General features: G+C 41.3%; 1 protein-coding gene across 1 annotated transcript in view; it reads right to left on the reverse strand.

Annotated features, from left to right (window-relative positions):
• ATP2B2 (ATPase plasma membrane Ca2+ transporting 2) overlaps positions 1 to 25,630 on the reverse strand; it is a 389,757-nt gene that overhangs the window by 254,886 nt on the left and 109,241 nt on the right. Inside the window, exon 2 of the mRNA XM_066195263.1 lies at positions 1,160 to 1,259. The gene's annotated coding sequence lies outside the window, so the exon portion shown is untranslated. The remainder of the gene's footprint in view (positions 1 to 1,159; positions 1,260 to 25,630) is intronic.

The following is a 25,630-nucleotide window of genomic DNA, read 5'->3' on the forward strand; positions in this document are numbered from 1 at the left end:
GCACATGCATTGTATCACCACTTGCAAGTTCCTAGAATCACTTGCTGTTCAAGAGAAAATTCAGAATGAATACGAGCTTGTTCCTTCCACTCACAAAAAAACGGAATTTTTATACAATCAGTGGCAGCTGGGCAATGCCATTTTAACAGGATTACTAAGTTCAGCCAGCCCAGCCTGCCTGGCTTTCAGTGCAGTTATAACAATAGAAAAGCTTGAGATAATGTGGTACTGCCCCATACCTAATAGCACTGGCTGGATTCCTGCTCATCTGAATGGAACATCCTGTAAATGCATGGCTTCCAAAATTTAAGAATTAAACCCCCCACCACCTGGCTACAGCAATTAAAGTCTCATCACCGCTAAGGCAGAGCGTTTTCACACAAGTGAAAAAGGATAAATAAGATTCACACCACATCAAATATGAAGACAAACGTATCAGCACTCCACCTGGATCTAATAATTTTATTACGTTGAGCTTATAAAACATAGCCCATGGTATAGATCAAAAATAATAATTAAGCCATACACTATTACTGCTGGGACTTTCATTTCTGCATCGCCACACCTGCATCCCAGACCACAACTGATACTTTACCTGAGAAATTCTAGTTTGTGAGTAAAATTGAGGGTTTGCCTTATGAAGAACAAATTTATGATTGTGAAGGGAAAAAAACCTGTCTAAAACAAGTACATAGGAAGCATTATTTAGTCCAGAATCCCAGGGTCTGGGGGCTGTGGGAGGATGCAGAATTCTGCCAGAAGTTTGCAGAGGTGCCAACTCCTCCTGCACCACTTCCATGCTGGGATTCAGCATCTCCTCACACGGCTCATCAGCAGTGCGCTCCGAAACAGGTTTGTCATGTTCCCTGACCCCACATTCCACACAACACGAAGTAAAGAGGCAGCAGATTGATCTTCCTAACCGAGGGAATCTCCCCTTAAACAATGTAAAACCATCACTGTGTGGAAAAAATCTCTGGTGGTATTGTAGTAAAGTGAACAGAGCACTTCTTTGTCCTTGGCTGGCTTCACCAAGCCAAAATTCAAGATTTTGTTTACCAATAAAAGTGAATTCCCCAAGAATTTTCCAGAATTTCTATGAAGTTACAACAGCAGATTTTTTTTTTTAATTTGAGGAAGAGAAAAAGAAACAACTTACAGTTGTCTTGTAAAAAGGAGCAAGTGCTTCATAAACAGGGTTCTGAGTCACATAACCAGCTGGGTCTCCTCGTGTTGGCTAATCAATCTTGATTTCAAAACTGGAAGAAAGAAAGAAGATAATTAGACTTGACAAACCCCAGAGAATTAAGCAAATTAATAGAACAAACAAGGATTGATCTAAAGGATACCCCACAGGAGGAACAGATCCAAGAGCAAACATCCAGTGTCATAAATAGTTAGGGACACCTTGCAGTAAAATAAAGTGATTAAAAGGTTCCAACTCTGCGACCAAAGATGTGAATTAAAAGCTTGAAAACACAGGCCTCAGTCCCAATGATATCTCTTCTTACCCATTTATCAGAGCTGTAGCCCTCTGGCCTCTCATATTTGTAAATAAACGTGATTTTTAATCTAATTTTTGGAGACTGAAAACTCTGTGGGTGTTGTGCCTGAGAGGGAAAGCCAGCAGAGAGGGCAGGAGCAGAGGGGCAAACATTCCACTGGTTCTCCTTGCACGACATAAGAACTTGGAAGGGAACAATTGAGAGGTCTTGAGGTCAGCAGAGCCACGTCATGGTGAATAAGTGCCACTGTGGCTGGTTTCATCAGAGATGCTCAAGACAGGCAGCAGGAGAGGCCCTCCTTGGACATGGTGCAGGTGTCCCATGTGGGGACACATCCCCACTGCACCGTAAGGACAGAAAAAAAAGAAATCCATTTCTCATGTTTTGGCATTAAAAGGGAAGTGTTGTGCTCCAGCACAATGCCATTTTCTGACCCAAGGCACAGAATTGCACTCGGTTCCTCTCGTGTCAAAGCACAGCATATGGCAGAGCCGGAGGGGACACTCCTGGGAGAGCAAACATCCACTTCTGACTTGTGAGCTCCAGCTAATGATCAATTCATCACACCCCTCAGTAAATCATGTTTGGATTCAGCTTGCTGAAACTGGATTGTTTAAGGCCATTTGAGCACCATGTGAAAACATCTTTCATTATAAATGAGGATTTCCCTGCAGACACCAGTAAGACCACATCTGCTTCATCTTGGATTAGCATAAAGGAATGAGCTTCCCCATGCTCCTGCCACTAAGTGTCAGCTCTGCCAGGTTTTGCACATCATGGGCTTTATTCACTCTCCACCTCGTGCCCAAATGGACATTTAAACCATCTAAACACATTAAAGTTCCATATTTCTGGCATTTGTAGGACTTGTTTCAGGTGCAGCAACATCCCTTAAATATTCCTACCTATAACTTAGGTCAGTCCAGTTTGTATAATTTATCTGGGACTTCCATGACATGGACACCACTGCTTTGTAAACTACATTTCAAATATCTTGTGAAGGTTAATGCACAACACAATGTTCCAGGACCACACAGTATCTCCTGAATTTCTCCTCCCTCATATCTGTAGAGATCAGTGGGAGCTGGGAGATGAAAAGATCAAGCAGCCCAGGGGAGAAGGACTTGGAAGTGCTGGTGGGTGAGAGGCTGGACATGCTCCAGCCATGTGCTGGGATCCAAAATCCCCCTGCCCAGCCATGTGCTGGGACCCCAAATCCCCCTGCTCCAGCATGGGGAGCAGGGGAGGAGGATTCTGCCCCTCTGCCCCTGTGCTCAGGTGAGACCCCACCTACAGGGCTGCCCCGGCCCTGGGGCCCAGCTCAGGGAGAACCTGGAGCTGCTGGGGAGAGCCCAGAGGAGGCTCCAGGGTGATCCCAGGGATGGAGGAAAGGTTGGGAGAGCTGGGATTGTTCAGCCTGGAAAAGAGAAGCTTTGGGGTGACTTCAGTGTGGCCTTGCAGGGCCTGGAGGAGCTGCAGGAAAGATGGAGAGAGACTCTACAAGAGCCTGGAGTGACAAGACACAGGGAATGGCTTTCCACTGCCAGAAGGCAGGGATGGATGGGACATCAGGAAAAAAAGTCTTCCCTGCGAGGGTGGTGAGGCACAGGGTGCCCAGAGCAGCTGTGGCTGCCCCTGGATCCCTGGCAGTGTCCAAGGCCAGGCTGGACACTGGGGCTTGGAGCAGCCTGTGGTGGTGGAAGGTGTCCCTGCCCATGGCAGGGGGCAATGGGATGATCTTTGAGGTCACTTCCAACCCAAGCCACCCTCTGATGGGACTCTGTGATATTTAGTGCTAAGGGACGCCCAGCCTTGCACTGCCCTGACACAGGGCACTGATAGGGAAGGAAGAACACACTGAACCTGCCTACTAAAAACAGGCACTTGTGTAGGATCCAGTCCGAAATTCCAGCTTCAAGACTTTGCCTACCAAATAAAAAACAACTTTTGGAACAGGTTTCAAACCAAATATCTATTATCAGACTGTACCACCAGGTGGCAAGATTGCAAAATAAAGGAATTTTTAAAACTCTTCCTATAATCCATTCAGTCAAGGCTGCTCCAAGGACCCCTTGCTGGGCCATGGCAATTTTGGGAGGACTTGGGTGAGTATTTACCATGTACCCACCTGGGTCTGTAAAATAAAGTATTTTAACGTTTCTCCACCACTCTTCATGTAGTCAATAGCCAAACGCAACACGAGATTTCCAGTACCTGGAAAAGGAAATTGTGGCCACCGGCTGCACTTCTTTGAAGAACTTGGTTTTCTCACTCTTTTCATACTGCTCCCTCTTTCCCTGACAACCAGTTTAACCTTTTCAAAAGAGCCTAAAACCTGACATGACTGCAGGGAACCACATAATAAATGGGAATACAACTCAAAAAGATTAATAAAATTACTTTGCAAAGAGAGAGTAAAGACTTTACACAAAGTGTACTTACCGTCATTTGGGTATTTTTTTTTTCCCATATGTTCTCATTTCTCAGGTTATATCCCAATTATCTATAAACCAAGACACAGGGCAGTTGTAAGTTCTACACCAAAGGTGTGCCATGGACACATGAGTTCAGTTTAAAGGGCTGAATTCAATATGTTATTTTACAGGCCATTTTCATTCAGAATTTAGGAAAAATATAAATCTCCAGTAACAACTTGGAAAACTCTCTCTCTAATGCCTCGCCCCTAGATCACAAAGGACACCATGTGAGCACCCAGTTCACATCAACTGATTTATTTACATCTATACACACACACAGAGATATATGGCTAAATAACAGTATATAAAATATTAGTAAAGCTAATACTGGTAACCAGACCAAGCTGGTGAGAAATTCTACCAGACCTTGAGATATGCAACACAAAAAACCCCAATGGTTCCAGAAATAGTTTAGGGACTTTTTCCTTCCATTTGTAGCATTGCACCTGCTCCATAACACACAGCTACACTCCACAGATGCTTAAAATACTGTCATTATCCCTGGAGCTAGAAGAAATTAGGTAGGTGTAAAATAATCAGAATGTCAAGCACATTAAATGTCAAGCATAAATAAGAACCAAAATTGGAATCTCTCAAAGATGCTGGTACTCCCACAGTTGGGCAAAAAGTGTTATCTTCAATAACTGCCACCATTTGGGACTTGTATTATTATACAAACCACAAAATTCTCTGCCTTAATGGCATCAGCTGGAAGGATGATATTAGAAAGTAGAAGTAAATGTTATCCAAAACATCAAGAAAACTTCCTGCCCCAAAATAGATTTTTTATTTGAGACCCTTCAATTCAAACACTCCAGGGTATTGAAATTTAAAAGAGAAATAAAAAAAAACCAAAAGACTTTTCAGGAGAAGGGAGGGATGAGTAATACACCTCTGTTACATGAGATGGCACCAAAAAATATAAACTGAAAAATAAACTGCCAAGTTACGTTCCTTCAACCAATAAAACAAACCAACTTGTTCAATCAACTTCTAATTCCATAATCCAATCATCAAGAAAATTAAAATCAAGCACTCTTTCCCCAGTGAATATATATTAACTAAATATTTAAAGTGAAGATACCTAAAAACTAAATTAGATTAGAAACTCTTTAAAGAGAGATTTGCCTTCATCTAAGTTCATACCACCCCAGCACAGACTGAAGTCCACAAATCTAAACTGTAGTTAAGTAAAATTTAACCTTGAAAAAATATATTAAACCCCACAAAGCTCATTATGCCATGCTTAGGGAGTAACACCTATTCTGAAATGGTTAACGAAATCCACACAAGAGTTTTGGGTTGTTTTGGTCTGGAATCAACATCTCCTTTTCTTTCCAGATTATCTATTTAACTTTCTATTTTTGAAACACTCAACCAAAGCAGCTTCACTGGAGATCCAGAGCTTGGGAATGGCTTTGCTTGGAGGGCTTCAGCTGAGCAATTCCCTGGAAAAAAGTCTGTGGCCCTGGAGAAACCATGACCCCATCACTAAGATGATGGCACGGCCAGAACACACCACAAAATCCTGAATATTTATATGTTCATGTGGAAGAGATTCACACTCCTGGACAGAGGCAGGATGGAAACTTTTCTAATCTCTGCTCATCCTTTCAACTATGGGGCAGGAGCTCCTCTCTTCCTGAGAAGAGCTGGAACAGAATCAGTGGACTGGGGAGTGAATCAGGAAACACAGAGCTGAGGTCACCAGGGCATTTGGCCTCTGTCAGCCCAGGGGACAATCAGTGACATTGATCTGATTTGCAGTGACCAAGCATTGAGGTTAAAACACCTTCACGGAACCATGTTCCTGAGGAGGAAAAACATCCCAGGGAGCTGAACCTTAAAACTCCAATCTTCCCTTAAAGCTCCAGAAGAACCTTCCTTTAAAGCACGTCATCCCTCTACCAGCATTTCCTCTGCCACATTTCAGATTTTTAGAGCAGGAGAGAAAACACTCAAACTCACAAACTTATCCAATTTTACAATGAATTAGGGCAAGACAGATTTAGTCCCCTGCTTTAAGGAATGAAGGCTCTCTGGATTATTTAGGACTTGCCAACATGCAATGCTAAGATTACCATGCCAGCTTAAGCCTGTGCTTCAAATCCAAAACTAACATGAAAATACAAAGTATAAAGGTATTAATAACTGGAGTTTAAATTGCATTAAAGGCCTTGTTGGCTTTCTTCTTTGCCTTATGAAATAATAAGAAAATAGAAAAACAAATCAAAAATATGTATATGTAAAATGAGGCAGTGCCATAGAGGTGAGCACTCTTCCTTAGGGTCTTCATGAAAATAACATTTTCTCTTCCTAGAGAGTACTGTGATCCAGCCACAGACGCATGCAACTGAAGTACATGTTCACATTAAAAAAAAATAATAAAATCAAATCCTCTTCATGTTCAAGAACACTCTCTAAAGCACTTACACTATAAAAAGAAATCTGAGAGAGTACATACACCTGTTATTTCAGGAACCAAACAAAAATAACAAGAGTGCCACCTATCCTTCATTAGGGATAACAGAACTTCCCATGGACTGAGCTTGCTGCTAAAAACCCTGCACAAGAAAACCTGACAGCTAAGAACATATAAAACTCTCCATCTGGGCAGAAACTTGCGGGGAAAAATGCAAAGGAGTGCCGCATGGAAAAGCAGGATTAAAAAGAAATACAGGAGGAGGAGGAGGACTTGGGAAAAATAAATCTGTTAGGTATCAAAAGCATAAAATCCAAAAGATTAAACCCAGGAAAACTAAAGTTTTAAAGCTTGAGGCCACATTTTGGGTTTCAGTAATGATTTTATGAAAATAAGTTTGTGTGTAACATGCAACGAGCAAACTTGGTCTAGAAGAAGCTGTTGTGCAGAGGCAGCAGCTGCCACTGAACAGGAGACAGGGAATATTTATCCAGTGAGGACAACTGGAGCGGCAGAGAGGTGGGAGGGTCATTATTTTCCCTTTTTTCAAAATTATAGCAGATATAGAATACAGATGAGCAATCCTGGCACCTGTACCAGGAAAATCAAAAGAAATTATTGTACCTAGTAAAAACCACATAGATAAATATATTTTATTAATGAAAAAGGAGGAAAGTTCTCCTTTTCACGTAAAGGGAAGTCATGGCTCATGACCTGCTACATGCACACGGATGAGGGAAAATCCATATATTTGCATCTATTAAAATCCAATAGATATTTGCAGACTTTCCAAACTGCCTCCCACCAAGGGAGTCACATGGAAACCATGAAATAAAACAGAAGGCCTTTGCTTTTCAGAAAAATCTAGTGAAAATATGGGAGCCAGAGCTCAGTTCTCCCTGCAGTGGACACCACAGAGCTCTCCAGGGAATGTGAAATGGAAAAGGGAACAGCAGCAGAGCCAAGGGAAGGGGCAATGTTCTTCCTGCCAGGTAAGGAGGGGCAGCCATGGAGAAGAGGGAAAAGACCTTTCCAGCTGCAATTGGACTTTAAGGCAGGAGATGGATTTCAACACAAGACTCCACAATACAATAAACACATGAAAAAACAAACCCCAAAGTTACTGCTCAAATAGGAGAGTTCTGAGTTGATCCCCTCCCCAGAGAAGTGAGGCTGGGCTAAAACAGTGACATAAAATGTGGCCTTGCACAGGACAACATCCATTCCATTTTCACACAACCACACAGAGCAAAAAAAAGTCCAATCTTCGTCACCTCTTCTATGGAGACAGCCTGGAGAAGCCTCCAGGGAGACTTCAGAGCCCCTTCCAGGGTCTAAAGGGGCTCTGGGAGAGCTGGAGAGGGACTGGGACAAGAAGGAAAGGCTTCAAACTGATGGAGGGCAAAGTTAAACTGGATATTGGGAAGGAATTCCTGGTATGAGGGTGGTGAGGCCCTGGCACAGGGTGCCCAGAGCAGCTGTGGCTGCCCCTGGATCCCTGGAAGTGTCCAAGGCCAGGCTGGACACTGGGGCTTGGAGCAGCCTGGGATGGTGGAAAGTGTCCCTGCCCACAGAAGAGTGGAGTGAGATGAACTTTATGGTCCCTCCTGACTCAAACCATTCCTAATCCACCATCCACTCCCTGTAGGTTGGATAAAAACCTCTTGATGATGAAGCAACATTTTTTAAATCAAGTGGACAGCCAGTGCTGACAGCTAAACAATCATCTGCACTAAATTTCCCAGAGAACTGAGGTGTGAGACACCAAGCTCCAGGAAGCATTGCTTGCCAAGCAGATCTTCATCGGAGACACAATTTACAGGATAAACAAAACGCAGTGTCGCGTTGGAAAGTAATGGAGGTTACCTCAAACCTGTCAAAATTCACAACTCCAACCTGCCCAAAAGTATTGCAACTGCTTCACCATAGGAAAAAGGTGGGAAAGAGTCCAAATGAGTGCTGCAACCTCTCCAAAGAACACCATGTGAACTCAAAGATGATTTCATCAAGTCCCCCAGCAGAAGCTCCGCAGTGAGAAGTCCTTATGGATTGATTTACACATAAAACTGTGAATGATGGTTTATCTGTTGAGGGAGCTTTGATCCAGTGGTTTATATAATATCAGTCCCTAAGTATAATTATAGCTATATAATCAACCAGGGAATACATATTATTTTACAGCTTTGTTTGGAATCACATCCAAGACATTTAAAATTGTACTCCAGTTACAGCTTTAAAAAAATCTGCTGTATTGCCTCATCAGAGAAGTTTCAGAAGGGTGCTATTAATAAGTATTGAGACAAATACAAAGAATGGCAAAAAAAGAAGTGTGAAAAATATTTCCCATTAACATGTCCATATGGTTTCACTCAAAACAAATTTCCTTGCAAAAAAGCATGTTTATAGAAACATGTTGGTTGTTACATTACCAAACTGGCTGTAAGTTTTTAATGGGGCCGTTTTGATTTAGGGACCATAAAAATTTCAGCTGGAAGGCAAAAATTTCAAATATATATGGAAATAATGGAAGTAAAGTCCCGGAGGAAAACTATTTGAGAGAAAAATGATAAAGACAAAAGAAACAAAGTGTTGTTCCTGAGCTCCTAATGGATGCCAAAAGCCCAAGGAAAGAGGAGGGAGGTTGGGATTCGGCCTCTACCTCACACAAAGATACGTAAGACAGACCTATTAAATGCTGCCAGTGCACTTAATCTTAAATTCTTTACGCAAACTTGCAATTTGAAGAGATTTTAAGTAGTGAGTCGAGCAGCAGGGGCCACCTGTCCCCAGGCACTCTTTGAGCACCCGAGTCCTTGTTAACATCACCGAAGTATTATTTGAGAATCCAGCTGCAACAGGATTTAAAAGCAATTTTTAATCCAGCTCCGTGCTTGGATGAAACAAACAATCCATACAGAAGATTCTGTTGTAAATGTGAATTTTTTTCCTTGGCCTTTGGGATCTGGATTAGCCTTCATGCTCGGCAGGACTGAAGCGGAACTGATACGGGATAATGCTAAAAATGCAATAATGCAGGAATTTTTGTGTATGACCATTAACAGGAGAGACTCACCCAAGGAAACTCTCCAAACTCTGTGAGTTTAATACTTCTCACTGCACCAAAGGAGAGACCAACACAGGCCTGTTATGAGTCTCCTGATGCTGTGAAAGCTGGGAATTATTTCTGATGGAGGGACAAAACCATCCACAGAAGGCAGGAGACAACAGGGCTGGTTGGGTGGGGAAGCCCTGGCAGAGGGTGCCCAGAGACCCTGTGGCTGCCCCTGGATCCCTGGAAAGGTCCAAGGCCAGCCTGGACAGGGTTTGGAGCACCCTGGGGTGGTGGAAGGTGTCCCTGCCCATGGCAGGGGTGGCACTGGATGAGCTTTAAGGTCCCTCCCAGGCACTTCCCGGCTTTGACAGGTAAACCCCAAAACCATGTGCACATGCTGGTGTTTAAAACCCTGCCCTGAGGTGCTAAGCCAGCCTTGTGCCGGTGTAATTCTGGAATTTATGGCAATTAAGGAAAGAGCAGGTGGGAAAATAAGACAATGGTTCGGTAGCAGGAACATTCTTGGGATGCGAACTGCGGGAAGCACAATGGTACACCCACGCTGCTCAGGGCAGAGTGACACTCGTCTTTTGGGAGGCAGGAATGATGAAAAGAAAGTAAAAGGGAGAAAAAACTCTTCAGAAGAAAAACTGATGCACGAATTCTCCCAGCAGGTGTTGTTGTGGGAGAAAGACAGGTGTCTTTCTCAGCATTGTCTTCTACCACAGGTAAATTAGATTGCAGGAGTATTTTTCATTATTTTCAGAGATCGAGGGGATAAATATGAAACCAGTGTAACAGCTCGTTACTCAGGGAAACAAAAGAGGTACATTTGTCAGCAGCTATACGTGTACATTATCGTTTCAGAAGTGACACATTAAATATGGATTATTCTGCTGGGAAGGAGCAGCACCATCCTGCAGCACCATCCATATTGAAGCCTTCCAGGAGGGTGCCCTGAGTAACTGCAGTCAAAAAAATCAGAAGAGAAAATCCAAACCCATTATATTCAGTATTTATACTTGTTTATGACATGAAATATTTACTCTTTGCTCTCTGATTTAAAAATATCAGATGCAACACTTTCTGCTTCTTATCTAGCAAATACATAAGAATAAACACAGATAAGATAAATCCCTCAACAGCACTCAGAGCAGCTAAAGAAAGAGGACAGACTCTCCATATATAAATATATAAGGACCAGCAGGCACCAAGTCCAAAACTCCTCATCTCCCTCCAACTCCAGTCAGGTGAACTGAAAAGGCCACTTGGAGGAGGGAGTCCCACACGAGTTGATTTACTCTGCGGACTGCAGGAAGTGTTTGACACCATTTCCCTGGAAAAGCAAGGCACTCTCCCAGCCCTGAGCAGCAGCATCCTTCCAACAAGCCAAGAGCTCACCCATCCTCACACAGTTAGTCCAGAATCACCGTGGCTGTCGTGCTTTCCCAAATTTTGTCACCCTGAGGTGCCTAAAGCAGCACATCCTGGACACTGCAGCACCAGCACTGTGAGAATAAATGTGATAGATGAGGAGTTTAAAAGGTTCTCTGCAAAGCTTCGTTGTGACCAAGGCAGTTTTCATTGTCTCCTCCCTCTTTACAGCCATTTCTGTGGGCTCTGCAGCCCTTCCTTCCCTCACACGATTACCCAAAGTCACCAATAAAGCACAGACTGCTCAGTGAGCTGCTGCAGATTGCTGAATGATGGCCTTGCACAAAGCTCATCAGCCTGGCTTGAATATTGTAATCACCAATAATAATTCAGATATTTCATGCAAAATGCCATCCTATTCTCCTCCCAGAATTATCAACCTTCAAAGTCGCCTCCCTAAGCACATCTGAATCAGCCAGAAATAACAGATTCATTTCTTTCCAATTAATTCAACCTGCCTTAGGAAAAAAAAAAAAGAGGCAAATTTTATTTGCCTCTGAAACAGTGGCAGTTCCAGATTTCTAGTACTTGAAAGGGTCTCTGTACAAATAATAATACTTCAAATGTCTATTCCTTTAAAATTAGCACCTAAAACTAAAAAAAAACCAAAAACAAACAGCTTCCATATCCTGCAGGATTTCCGCATCTGGTTAACTCCTCAAGGGTTTCCTATAAATGAGGTGAAGAAATCTAATAATGGGGCATATGAAAAAATAACCCTCCTGACCTTGTTGCAGGAGGAAAAGTTTTAGATGGTACAAAAGGAAAGAAAAGATGGTACAAATTGTGACTCCCTGCCTTCTCCAAGGTGTCCAAACCTGTCACACAGCAAGGGGATATCGAGTCTCTCACAGGCAACTCCAAAAAGCAGTTCAAGGACTCGCTCCTAATTCTTGAAGCAATCCCATTTTTTTTACAGAGGAGGTTTTGATTGGGAGTTGTCAGGCCTACATTTCTGTGCAAAGGATTTATAGCTGGAAAAAGACAGGAAAGGTCATGAAGAAATTCTCCTTTGGTGAAGGTAGCCAGACACCAAGCAGCCATTTGGGGTAGCAGAGAAAACTGAAATTCAATTGAAATTATTCCCTGGGAGGGTGGGGAGGCCCTGGTGCAGGGTGCCCAGAGAAGTTGTGACTGCCCCTGGATCCCTGGAAGTGCCCAAGGCCAGGCTGGATGGGGCTTGGAGCACCCTGGGAAAGTGGAAGGTGCCCCTGCCCCATTCAAGCATTCTGTGATTCTATAAACTCCCCTCCTGAGCAGGAAGAGCTCAATGCCAAGATTTGCCCTAGGAACGAAAATTCTGTTCACTAGTAACCTTCTCTCGTCACCATTTATTGTCCCTGACTCTATCCTGCTCTCAAAGTTTGCACTCAGAGAAGATGGATTTCACACAAGAGTGAAAGCTGGAATGGAAACAGCCCTTTGTAAATGATGGATCTGCATTACACCCTGAAAATTCTTCTTGGAAAATGACAGACAGCTACAGCTACAGTCTGAGGCCTTGGATGGATTGTGTGAATGCTGCCAAAGCGCAGAGAACTCAAAAGGTCAAGACAAAGACCTGAAAAGAAAGGTGAGGAAGCAATCACATTACTCCTCAATTTTCAATAAAATGAGAATTTCTGAAGTTCACATGATGCATTATTAATTCCCAACTCACAGATTATGCAAATGCTCAGGAAAACCGGTCTAGTAATAAAAGCCACTTTGCTCTTCAGACCATTAAAGCAACCAAACCTGGGAGTCCTCTTTCACTGCTTCCCCCAAGGAACATTGGGCTCAACTTTACTGGCAGAGCTGTGTGGAGTTAGTCCTCACTGCCTAAACCCAGCTCAGCCAAACGCGGCCCAACAGCCTCATGCTGGCAGCTCTGACTATCCAGAACCACGAGTCAGGCTCTGTCCTAACCCTAACACTCACCTGCAGAGCAACCTAAAACATCCAGAATTTTATTCAGAAGATTGTCTTAAAATCGCCATTAAGCTAACTTAAAGCAGGGATTATTTTCTGATGTGCTCCTAATTTTCCCTTATCAAGGTCCTAGAGAATGATTTCGAACAATTGTACAAATATAAGCATAGCTGATTTAAAACCAGAACAAAATTGACAAAGCATTCCCATCTAATTGGAAGTGGCAGGAAAAACCATAATGGAAGGAAAGCAAGGCTTGGTTTGCTTATCAGGAAATAAAGCAATTCACCAAACATCTGAAAACACAAAAATGTGTTGAGAGTGATACGAAAAAAATTATCTTAATTGAAAAATAATGTCTTGTCTGAATTTTATTTTCTCTGTATCTTTTAAAAGAAAACTCAGTTCTGAATCTAAATATAATTGCACTACATCATGATGGTTCTCACAGCAGAGATGACATATCAGTGGCAAGCAGACCCTGATGTGGGTTAGGATAATGGCCAAGACAGAGGGGGAAGAGCACAGCTCTCCCCTGCACACTCTACATCCCCACAATCAAACACTACAGTCACCTTGCTGAATAACAAATAGCAAAACAAGAAGAAAATTAAGGAGCGGCAAGCAAAGGAGAGAAGAATCAAGCTGACATTTGCAATGAGAGGAAGTCACCGAGAGGTTCCCAGTGGCTGCTCCAGATGGCTGCAGCTATTTTGGCCAGACTACCTGGCCAGGACAGAGCTGCAGTGAGGTAAGCACAAGGGGACAGGAGGGAGGAAAAGAACAAAGGGGAAAAAAACAAGCACTGAAAATGGGATTTATTATAGAATAAAATAGTAACTCACAGTGGCCATTTAGGAAAAGAAAACCAATTACCACTCAGGATTAGACACAGAAATTTCTTCTGGCTGCTGTATGGATTCATTATCTCTCCCATGCCTGGCTTTCTATAAACATAATTAAATTGACTATTTCTTATGAGTAAATCTTACATGTGCTCTAGGCCACATAAAGTATCTTGCCATCTAATTGTATTTTTCAGTTGTACTTTCCCCATCAACCTCCCTTACAGTACAGGGAAGAAAGGAAAAGCCCTTCTGTATAGATTTATCTTTTTTTTTTTTTTTTTTGCCTGTTTGCCTTAAAGGTCCAATGCATATTCTAGCTGTCAAAAGAGATTTCCCTGCTCATTGAGCAAATACTCTCAACAAGGACTTTCTTTTTTATTTTGTACTACTAAACAATGATTTTACAGACACAGGTAACAGAAATGCAGGCAGGTTGGAGCGCATCAAAGATTTATCTCTGGGCAGGAAGTCAAGTTTCATTAAATACAAAAATGAAGTTTATATAAGTGGAACACATGGTTGTTGCGAGTTGGCTTTGGGACACAGGTGACAAAGTTGCAGCAAAATGATGAAAAACACAACAAAAGTCAGCAAGAACCTCACATGACCCCAAGCCTGTAGGGTAGGTGAATATTCCACTTCCAGAAGACTGTTTTAAACAAAACATCAAAATATATTTAAAGAAATCTGAACCTGGATTAAGTCTTATGTCCTGATGCCTGATAAAATCAAATCTTCTGTACTTTTTTGTACTCTCTAGCACTGGGCAGAAGATGGGAAATAAAGCACAAAGTAAAAAGATGTAAAGCAAGCACAGAAGTGGTGTAAATCAAGTGTGTGTCTGATAGTGGGGTGTGAGCTGTGCCAGTGCAGAAAGGAACCCAGGGCAGAGCTGCCAGCCAGAGCCAGGGATTTATCTCCAGAGTGCCCAGTTCAATCCCAGCACAACCCAAGGCTTTTCCCCGGGACTGTATTCAGGGCCCTGAGTGGAAATGATCCCGGGGGTCTCACAAACCTGCTGGAGCCCAAACTCAGCATGGCTCAGACATCCATTAAAAAAAAGGGTAAAGCCTTGGTAGCTCCTGCCAGAGCAGCTCATGTCCTGCTAAGAGGTCTGGTGGGCAGTATTTAAGGAGCTGAAAGACCAAGCACATCAGAGTTTGAAATTATCTAAGCAGAAAGCAAGGACCAGAGGAGTACTGCAGAGGTGAAACTGAGCTGGAGGATATTCCTATAAATGCAGCCAGGAGAGGCACAGTCACGTTTTCATTTAGGAATTCAAACACCCATGGCCTTCAGTAATCCTTAGGAACCCAATACTGGGTACTGGAGGTATTTAGGTCCAAATAAGCGCTGACTACCACTTCAAAAAATTCCTGTATTTCTTATTCTAAACACCAGGTATCAGCATCTGATGTAGCTGAACTCCATTACTTGTCACAGTGGAGGGTCCCTACTGCAAAACCCCCCTAAACTTGATGTATTTTACAAATGCTAAATGTACATGAAAGTTAATCAAGAAAGAGGTCTTTACAAAATGCCTAAAGCTTCTTTAAAATCATTGCAATGTCTTAACAGTTGTTGTGAGTGAACTGCCAAACAGAATTGAAATTCAAGCGAGATCAGACACCAGGAAGGATTATATTCCCTAAAAAGGTCGAATAGAAAACTCAGAAATATTTCAGGCAACAATTTCCATGTTCATTAAACACCATGACAAAACAGTAAGTCAGAATATGGAAAGCAAAGCATCAGGAGAATGTTGTAAATTGAGGATGGAACAACATAAAGACAAACAACTTGTCAAGCAAGAGACATTTCCCTCACGCGAACAAACTTAAAAACTCCATGAGGTGATGCAATTTGGAAAATGTCTGGATGTCAAAAGATACCAATAAGTAGAAAATTGGGTGTTTGTTTAATGGATATAAGAGAAATGAAGGCAATACCATCGCATCACTAGGAAAATAATGGTGTAAACACAAGAACAAGGAAAGCACACACCAAACATGAATAACTCATGGCTGCTGCCAGTGTGTCAGAAATGTGAGTATGAAAACATGGCTTTCTGTTTCTTTAATTAATTAAAAATAATTAATCCGTAAATAAAAGCCTAAGGGGGTTTGTTTTTGTTTTTGTTTTAATTAAGCCATGTAATGGGGCTAAACAACTTTAAATACAAAACAAAATCAAATCAGGTTTGTGAAAAGAATTATAAGATATCTGTGTTAAATAATGAAAAATAACAAGGCTTCATTTTTTTCATTATTAACAAAAAAGATTAAATGGAAACTAGAGAAGAAGAAAAAGTTGCCTCCTGATAGATAAAAGAATTATTAGGATTATTAAAGGAATCCAGATCTGAACAGAAAACAAGCTTTTGCAATTAAAGGCCAGTGTGTACTCTAGACCCCACAGATAAGATAATAAAAGATCTAGAATAAGAAAATATACAGGAGAATACAAGACAAGGTCTAAGCTTTCAATGCAAAAAACAAGTGAAATTCTGATTTCCAACACTGTCAAGATTTTCTGATTATTAGGAAAGCTACAGACCTTCCATGGCTCTTGCTCCTGAGGACACACAGCTCTACACTCCGCCGCAACAGCAGCAAGAGTTCAAACAAATTAAGTCAAGCCAAGTTAAAAGCTCAGCCAGACAAGGATGCCAGTAATGAGAAGCCACGGAGAAGAGGCCATGAATGGAGAATGGTTACACAACAGAGAGAGGAAGAAATCAAGAAACCCCCTCTGTGACTGGCTGGGCTAATGAAGCCTCACTCGCTTCTCTGCCATCTAATTGTATGCGAGATTAAAATGGAGCTTTCTTCCCAAATTAGTGACATCTCAGGAGATCTTATTCCCCAGCAGCTTTTTGGTATTCAGCAGGGATCAGCAGCCTTTTTCTCAGAGCTTTCTTCCCCCTGAGCCTGGTCATCTGCTCTCCCTCCTGGCATGAACTCTCCGTGTTCTGTCCCGACCTGCCGGCCAAATGCACTCACACTGGCCCAAGGAGTCGAGAATTATTGAAGTGTCGGGGGGAGGGAGGGAAGAATGTAAACACACACCAAGAGATTTGATCTGAATGTTTCCAAGGGGAGCTACTGCCAAATCTTTGCAGCTCCTCCTCAGTCACTTCAGCTCTCTTGCTTTGCATTTTCCCCTCTCCTACCCCCACTCAGAAGCACCGAGTCGCGAGAAGGAGTCTGGGTTTTGGGAATGAATCACCTTCTCAACACTTCTCTTCATGAGCCTCTTTCCTCTTTGGAAACTCAGCAAGGAATCATACATATGCAACAGAAAACCCAACAAAGTCGATTTATTTTAAGCCCAGGAAAAGGGAATTAAAAGATAAAAAATACTTTGCACGAGTTAAAACTCAGCCATTTGCTGATTATTAGCAGCGACAACAAAGAAGGCAACTGGTCACAACGAACTTGCCAAGCCACCCCAGCACCTCCTCCTGAAGGAAGCTACCCTACTTTCCAGAGCAGTTTTCCTCAGACTCATCACTTTCTGCTAACAGATGGGAAGCTGAAGATAGAAAGAGGCAGAGTTTATGCCTAGCACCAAGGGGAGGGGAAAAAAAATCATCTCAGCAGGAGATTCTTTTTAAAAAAAAAAATTAAAAAATCATCAACTGTCCTTCTCCTCAGAAAGTAGGGGAGGGGGAAGTGTTGAAGACAAAGGATCTCAGACTTTTCCTGGTGCTGCCCATGTTCTGAATGCCAAGCTGAGCTTCTCCAGCCTCTTCTGCTCTTCTTGCTCCTTTGCCTAATCATCCATCAGTGCAAACATAAGAGCGGTAGGAGAAAAAAAAGGTCCTCCAGAAGTCTAACATAGCTAGTTCTAAGATCAAAAAAGGTTCCTCATACTCTAAAAATTGGAAATACGTTTTTTTCTGTAAAACCCAGAACATTTCAGCTAATCCCTAATCCTGAATTCCTGTCTGGATTAGTTTCTTCACCAAGTAGTCAGGATTTCCCTAACTCAGAGATAGCAAAACACTCTGTAATGATCCAGCAGCAGGGCAAATCCTGGGATGCACATTGAAATATTGTGCAGTGAAATGCTGGGATGTGCATTAAAATAGACTCTCTGATGCAGATTGGAGTTCATAATTTGCCATTGAGACCTACAGATTTCCTGAAATTGTGGTGATACAATAAAAATGTCACTTGTCTTAAATCACTTCACATTTTCCTCCTTTCCACCACTATGGACATGTGAGAATATTTATCAGTAGTGGTATTAAAAAGGGAAAAAAACCCTCAGACACAATCCCCACTACAAATTTAGCTGATCTAAACACCTTTAAATTGTGACACTTTAATACTCAAGGGGAGAACGACCCTCTACTAATTCAGCAAGCTTACCTAGTCCTGAAAAGTACAAAGTGCTAGCAATTTTTAGCATTGTTTGTCATCACTTTCTAGACGCCAGCACACACTCCACTTGCATTTGCATGTGTTTGTGCATGTATGTGTGCCCTTTTGTGTGGGTACATAAAAAGGCACACACATTTTGAGGACAGAAGCATTAACACCACGGTATCCACACACAACTTTAAATTCAGATTGGAACCTAAACCAAGGAATTTGGGAGTGATTCTTCCATTTTCCTGTCAGTGATTTACTGACTAAATTGAGTGGAAAAGGGCTGGTTTGCTCCAGTGCTAACGTTCAGTGAGGAATAGGAGTCCTGACCAAACCCTCAGCACCTCAGGGTAGAAGGAACAGCATTTGCACAATTCTGATTTTAGATTTTTTTACATTTCTCCCCTGTGAGGGTGATCAGACCCTGGCACAAGCTGCCCAGAGAAACTGTGGCTGCCTCTGCATCCCTGCAAGTGTCCCAGGCCAGGTTGGACAGGGCTTGGAGGACCCTGGGATGGTGGAAGGTTCCTGCCCATGGCAGGGGGTGGAATGAGATGGTCTTTAAGGTCCCTTCCAACCTAAACCATTCTGGGATTTCTCTTTAGGTCCAATTTTGAGACCCAGCTGAGAGAATGAAGAGATGTAAAAAATTAATGTGTGTATAGTTCTTCAAGGGAAAACTTTCATTTCTGCTTTCCCAAAAAAAAAAAAAAAAAAAAAAAAAAAAAGAGGTCACCAGAATCAGGGTGAGAACATTTCCAAGGAGGTTTGCCTTTGACAGGGCGGGCATGGAATTGCATGAGTGATTCTTATACAGTAGTGTGACGATAATAATCAAGCTCTAAGAAGGTTGAAATTCACAGGAGGTCTATACACACGTATAAACCCTGAAAAAATGAAAGACAAAGGTTTAGTCAAAGTATCAACGTTTCTGTTATTTCTGAGCAGATACCAGGTGCTTAATAGAAAAACAGAATACAGAGTCACATATCCCCAGTTACACACAAAACTGTCGCTCTAACTTTGCTTGATTTTCAGAGTTTGCATTTTGTTTCCACGTAGCTTCAAGAAAACAATGTATATTTTTAGAACTATTTCTTTGTTTACGTATTTCTCCTCTGGGAGGAGAAAGGTGACTGATGGTGGTCTTCACCGACAAAGTCAAAGAGGTGGCAACCTATGTAGCCAATCTTTTGCCTTCTGAACGGACAGTATAAAAGATGGAGTCAGAAAATTAAAAATAGAACTTTCCTGCTGACCTTCCTGCTGCCTGCCTCATTCTTTTGTGTCCCAAAGTGTGACACAAAACCAGAAGAGAACCAGAATGGTTTATTTGTTAGAGACATCAGGATATCATCAACTCATTATGTGCATCTTCTCCCTTTTGGGAAGATAACTGCTGCCTCTGTAGACTTGAGAAATCTACATGGATTTGGATGAAATATGGAAAATGGAACTAGAGCTGTCTCTTTAAATGCTGAGTGACTGTAGGAGGGTACTTGTTTCTTTGGGGGTTTTTTTTTTTTGGGTCCATAATGGGACCATAAAAGAAAGTGCACCACAGCAAGTTCCCTGGCATGGGCATCAAGCACCATTTTTTCTTGGAATTTCATTAGGCAATCAGTTGAGACAAACACTGACTAAACAAATCAAAGAGAGGTATTTATCTACGAGCACTGCAACAGATTAAGTTGCCAATAATTACAGATATAAAATAATGCAGGCTAGCCCACAATGTGGGGTTTTTTTGAGCTTCTGTTTTGTTGGGAGTTCAATTTTTTACCATTCTTATAGACTGTTCTGCAGTGTCATCATAAAGAAAATTTAAGCCAGTTTCTCTCATTTCCCTACATCTTTCTGACTAGCCTGATATATGCCATGATTTATAAAGTCTGTGGTTATTTACAGATTTGCCCTCCATCATTCTGAAATGAATTTTCCTTGAACGTTTGTTTCCTGGCTGAAATCTAAGAGAAAGTAATACAAGGAGAATTTTCAAGGATAACCTTGAGTATGAAATAGGTTAGTGAGCCTTTAGTTCAGAGGATCCTTGCTCAGAAACTACTGCAGATGTCAGAGTGCTGAAAACAGTGAAAATTCTGGACAGGTCATCGAGAAAATGCTAAAAGATGAGACTCAGGATGAGCATCATCATAGCGAGGACAGGCCTCTTATCCCAGATTTCTTTTGATTCCCCCAAAAGTCTCTGATTTCTAACTGCCACTATCTCACCCAATGATTTTGTGAGTGGTTGGAATTTCCCCAGAAACGTTTCCAGGGACAGCCGAGTTCCCTTAGCACACAAGGAGCTGTTGACAAAAGTGATTATGAATGGGGATCCGATGTGCTCAATGATCAGAGGAACTCCTGCAAACACCAGAACTGCCTCCCCCCGTGTGTGCTCCCTCAGGGCACCCAGGGCAGGTGCCAGGACACACCAGAGTTGTGACCTCCGGGCTTTGCTCACTGAGGGCTCCACAAATTTCCTTATGAAAGCTGACCAAAACCCCACGGCTTCCCTTTTGTCTTGGGTTGCAATGCAGGATATAACCAGGGGTGTGTGTTCATTTATCTGTTCAAACCAGGTGGGGCAGTGTACTTCAGCTGTTCCAGGACCCATCCTCCCTCCAGGGGATATCTGCTGTTAATGGGCCATTGAGGCTCACCTCATGGCTGATAAAACTACATCATCCCATTGGGAAATGCTCCAGCCAGTTTTATTCCTACCTGGATAAAACCTGAGATTCAGAACACCAGCACAGCCTGTTTGCAATGAATTCCCAGAGGAAAACCAGACCCATCTCAGCACCACTGGACCTTCAGAGGAAAACTTCACCCCCCTACAGGATCATCTCTGCTCCACCAGAACCACATCGGTCACTGCAGGAGGACTTGATTGAACTGCTCCCAACACCCTGAACAACAGGGTCAGGTCATACTCTGACTTGGTCAGTGTTTTTAGGATTTTTTTTGGTTGGTTGGTTGGTTGGTTGTTTTGTACTACTACATTTTTATTTTTAATATTCCTAGTAAAGAACTGTTATTCCTATTCCCATATATTTGCCTGAAAGCCCCAAATTGCAAAATTAAAATAATTTGGAGGGAGGGGGTTTACATTCTCCACTCCAAGGAAGCTCCAGCTTTCCCTGGCAGACACCTGTCTTTCTAAACCAAGACACCTTTTCACTTCATTTAAAGTTCACCTATTAGTAGGCATTCGAAACAAGCCCAAAAATCGAAGGTGTTCCATTCTCACTCCTTAAACAGAGGAATGGGCAGTACACAGATTTTTTTCCTCTTTCAAACAAACCCTCAGCTCATGACAACTCAGCACTTTCTGGTTGGCAGGACTGTGACAGGCACTGGTGGTCAAGCTCCAGCAACATCATGATCAGGTTTACAAAATTATTTTTTATTAAAAAAAAAAAAAAAAAAAAAAAAAAAACCAAAAAAAAACCCACCCTGAAGTGGTTTCATTTGACCAAAAAAGGGTGCTTGATATGCAGATTTTGTTTCATTTCTGAATAAATGAAAATTGAATACTATTAAGGTGGGAGTTAGAAGATAAAGTTAACCTGAATTACCAGCACCACCAACTTAAGATGATTTCACAAAAAGTTTTAGGAAATTTTATCAAAACTATGAAAAGAAGATCTAAATATTGAAAACAAAACAAAAAAAAAACCACCCCACCCTCTTATAAGCTAGTCTGCCATACCTTATGTTACAGTGCTTAGTGTATATGTTATCAAAATAGAGGTAATTCGGCTGGCATTAAATTCCAGTACATAAAAGCTGCTGAAATTTTCATTTCAGAGATGTTTAACCATCATTTTCTTCACACTTTGAAAGTGAATATAGACAGTCTGTTTAATGTCCTCTTATGTAACATGCACCAAATGCAACAGAAAGTAATATGGAATAAAACATATCTAGGCATTTTCAATTTTACTTGTATTTCATACATAACACATTTAACCTGACAAGAAGAAAGGTAATAGAAGTCATCAATTTGAAATAGTAGGTTTTGGTTCTAGTCCTTAAGCCATGAAAGAAAGTCTAAGTTTCCATGGAAAATATTCTATTACTTAAAAAACAGAAAAATAATTTTCAAGTAATAAATCCTGAGAAATAGACTTTTTAGCTGCCAGTAGGTGAAAAAATACTGCTGTCAAGTGTATAAGCACTCAATTCTCTAAGAGTCTGAAATACAGCAGATTTCACTACAATATCAAAGTGCACTCAGGTACATGAAGTACATGATACAAAGGACATCCACAATCACATTAGAAAGATTTTTATATTTACAGTCCCAATAATAAACCTCCTTTTTCATGTGCTTGCTAGAGAGGGCAGATATATGGAAGTGCTGCTCTTCTTCAGCTTGGTGCAAGCCATGCCCAAGAGAGGGAAAAAACCAGGAAATTGGGAAGTGCTGTTTAGAGTTCTGGTGAGAAGCCTTTGTGTCTTTAATGTAGTGATCCTGCATCACCAGGGGCAGATGCAAATTCTTAACACTTCCATTTCCTTAAATAAATGAGAATATTCAATATTGCTATGCAAGAATAAGTTTTTTGCGCTACTGAACTTGTATGTCCAGTTATGGGGATTGTAGCACAAACCATAAAAATATCCAGCAGATTTGCCTGCTTTTCCTGGACTGGGAAATTTGCCTTTCTGTCAGGAAGGTGGGTGCCCATCTCACCTCGCCAGGATAGACTAAGGAGGAACCACAGCGAAGTTCCACACTGGTGTTTCTGTAGCAACATTATCCCCACGTGAGTCTTCTTAAGTCAAACCTTGTCATGGAAAAATGGATGTTCTTTAGGACATGATGCATAAAAAGACATTTTTTTTACCCATTTCTACACCTACACTGCATTGTCCATAGCACTTTAATATATGTCCAATACAGTATCTTAAAGATACTTTAATAGATTTACTACCAGCTATCATACCTGGATTTTACTTATTTGAATTACCAGCCTCAAAACCAAACTATAATAAAACAGCTGTTGGACCTGTCACAGCCTGAACATAGCCAGAACTAAATGTCATGTTTTCAGCTATTCAGAAAATCCTTTTTTTAATAGAGGGATGATGATCATAGCAGAAGACATCGTCAGCTTTCATAAGTCAAAACTCCTTTGTGTTGGTTGCAGCATATTACATGGCAAAACAAGTGGGGACAAGTATGAAAATAAATATATGAGTTAGGTCTGGAATAGAGTAGCCAAGGAAAATTCAGGAAGAAAAAGAAGCAAAAGAAAGCCCGGGTATGTGTTAATTTACTATCATTTTACACGCTCTCCTTCTAGGTTATCCTGTCTGAAAAGTGCAGTGGCCTCAGGACCACACTTCCAAAGCTGTCACAGGCCAAAGAGCACTTGACAGCTGACAATATACTGCCACTAATTTTAAAAATATCACATGGATCAGCTCCAAGAAAAGTACCATGACCCACTACAAGAGTGCAAAAGGAGACACGAAAAGAAAATCTAAATTCTTTCAAAATGTATCTCAAAGGTCCTTTCTCTATACAATAAAAAACCTGCCAATTTGTTTTCTTCTTATTTTTGTTTCTCCTTATTTTTTTTCTCTTCTTACTTTTGTTTCTCCTTTTCTTTCTTGCCTTTGGATATTCAAGAATCACAAAGCAGAGAAGAAAAAATATTGAACAAAAAAACCCCATAATAATGATTTTGAAAATATAATTTTAAAGACAACTTAATGATACTTACAATCACACTTTCAATATTCATTTTCCATGCTGGATCTCCCAGCACTTGTTTCTTAACACCACTACTGGTCCATGCAGGCATCTGCAGAGAGCATTTTGAAAAGAACATATATTTGATTTTGTCTGTTGCCTCAGTATGGAGAAGACAGCATGGCAGTGATAATTCCATTAGAAAAAACCCAAGCTTCTTCATGTGAAAACCTAATTTTTGTGTCTAAAATCTTGAAAACTTATGCAAAAGAAGTTGAAGCCTGCATTAAATGCTTTTGCTCATCCCAAGGCCTGCTATACACAAGGCTCGTTTGCCAATCCCCACTCAGGGAGAGGGAAATGCAATTCAAGACATGCCAAAACAACATTCTCCTGCACTCCTAAGAGTGGTGGCCAAGACATTTGGGCCAGCTCCCTTCCCTGTGTGGCTGGCAAGGACCTGGTGGAGTTGTAATTACTCCTGGCAGCAGGAGTTGCCTCCTCCGCCTCTCCAGAGGTTCTGGAGAACCAATTAGTTTCTTTCCAATCATTCAGGCCATAAAAGCGAATTCCAAGTATCCCACCTACTATGTTATGTTCATTGTTCATTTGCAGGGATGTTGTTCTGGAACAAAATCCTGACAAAGTCCTGTTCAGGATCTATGGCTGAGTCACAAGGCACAGGAAGAGGCTTTAGAGGGACTGCTTTGTCCCTGGGCTGTTCCTACAAGTATTTATGGCAAAAACAAGCTGCTGAAATGGTAATGGAAAAGGAAGGAATTTAAAGTGGGACATAACCTAGGCAGAGCTATAACCATGCTGTAAAAATTCCAACAGGAACCTTTTCTGTGCAGACATGTCAAGGAGCTTTTTTTTTTTTTTGGGGGGGGGGGGGAGGGGGAGGGGTGGTGTTCAGGTATTTGCTCCAGCTGAAATATCAGACACATAAAACATCGAGACAACACCAAAAGCATCATTAGAGATCTGGAAGTAGAGCTTTATCAGTTGTCCATTTAATTCTCTCTCCTGGCTCCAAGAGTGGCAGTACCAAATGCTTGGAGCAAAAATGCTCCAAATCAGAGGAATCAGAGCAGTCTGCAAGCTGGTAAAACCCTTCCGAATGGAAAGGTTCCCTGAACTCCTCTCTAGCTCTTCTGATGGAATATAAACAAGTCAAGCTTTAATTACTGAAAGCTTTCACATACTAATGGAATATAAGGAGATTTAAAGAAATTTGGAAATCAGCAATTTACTATGGAGTAATGTAATTTTACATAATTGCTTCTAATTAAAATTATTCTACAAATGTAAAACAAAAATGTCTATTAATTCTCTGCATAAACTAAATTTAGGTATCAACTGAGTAGCTTATTCACAGTATTTACTATAATTACTGCAAGACTTCTGGAACTTTGATGATTTAAAAGTTTGGAGGCTTGATACCAAATAATGGTTTCTGCTGCATAAAGCAAAATAATCTTTCAAACTCCCAATGCCTTTGTACTTTGACTGTGACTCATTAAATTTACATTTTGTGAAAGTACATGTAGGAGTAAAAGCACTTATGTATTATCAAGAAATATGACATTATAATCCCATGAAGTTACTACTTATAGAAAAAAATAAAACTGTTCCCATTCTCTTCCACATCTAAGTGTAAAGTGAATACCTTCCATTAACTTTACTTTGGATTAACTTTAGAAAAGGGACACTTAATATTTTTGCATATGTTTTAAACTTCACTTTTAACGCAAAGCTTTAAAATCAGCCATGAAACATAAAAATTGGAAATATCTTTCCATAAAAGTTAACTCATCTGAAAATAATTATTGTATTTTAAACTACCCTGTGATTTGTGTCAAATCTGACAAAAAGTTGTGGCCGAAGTTGGAGTG

The sequence above is a fragment of the Chamaea fasciata genome, unplaced genomic scaffold (genome assembly GCF_029207755.1).
Source record: "Chamaea fasciata isolate MVZ Bird 193981 ecotype frontalis unplaced genomic scaffold, bChaFas1.0.hap1 SCAF_13, whole genome shotgun sequence".
Lineage (NCBI taxonomy): Eukaryota > Metazoa > Chordata > Aves > Passeriformes > Sylviidae > Chamaea > Chamaea fasciata.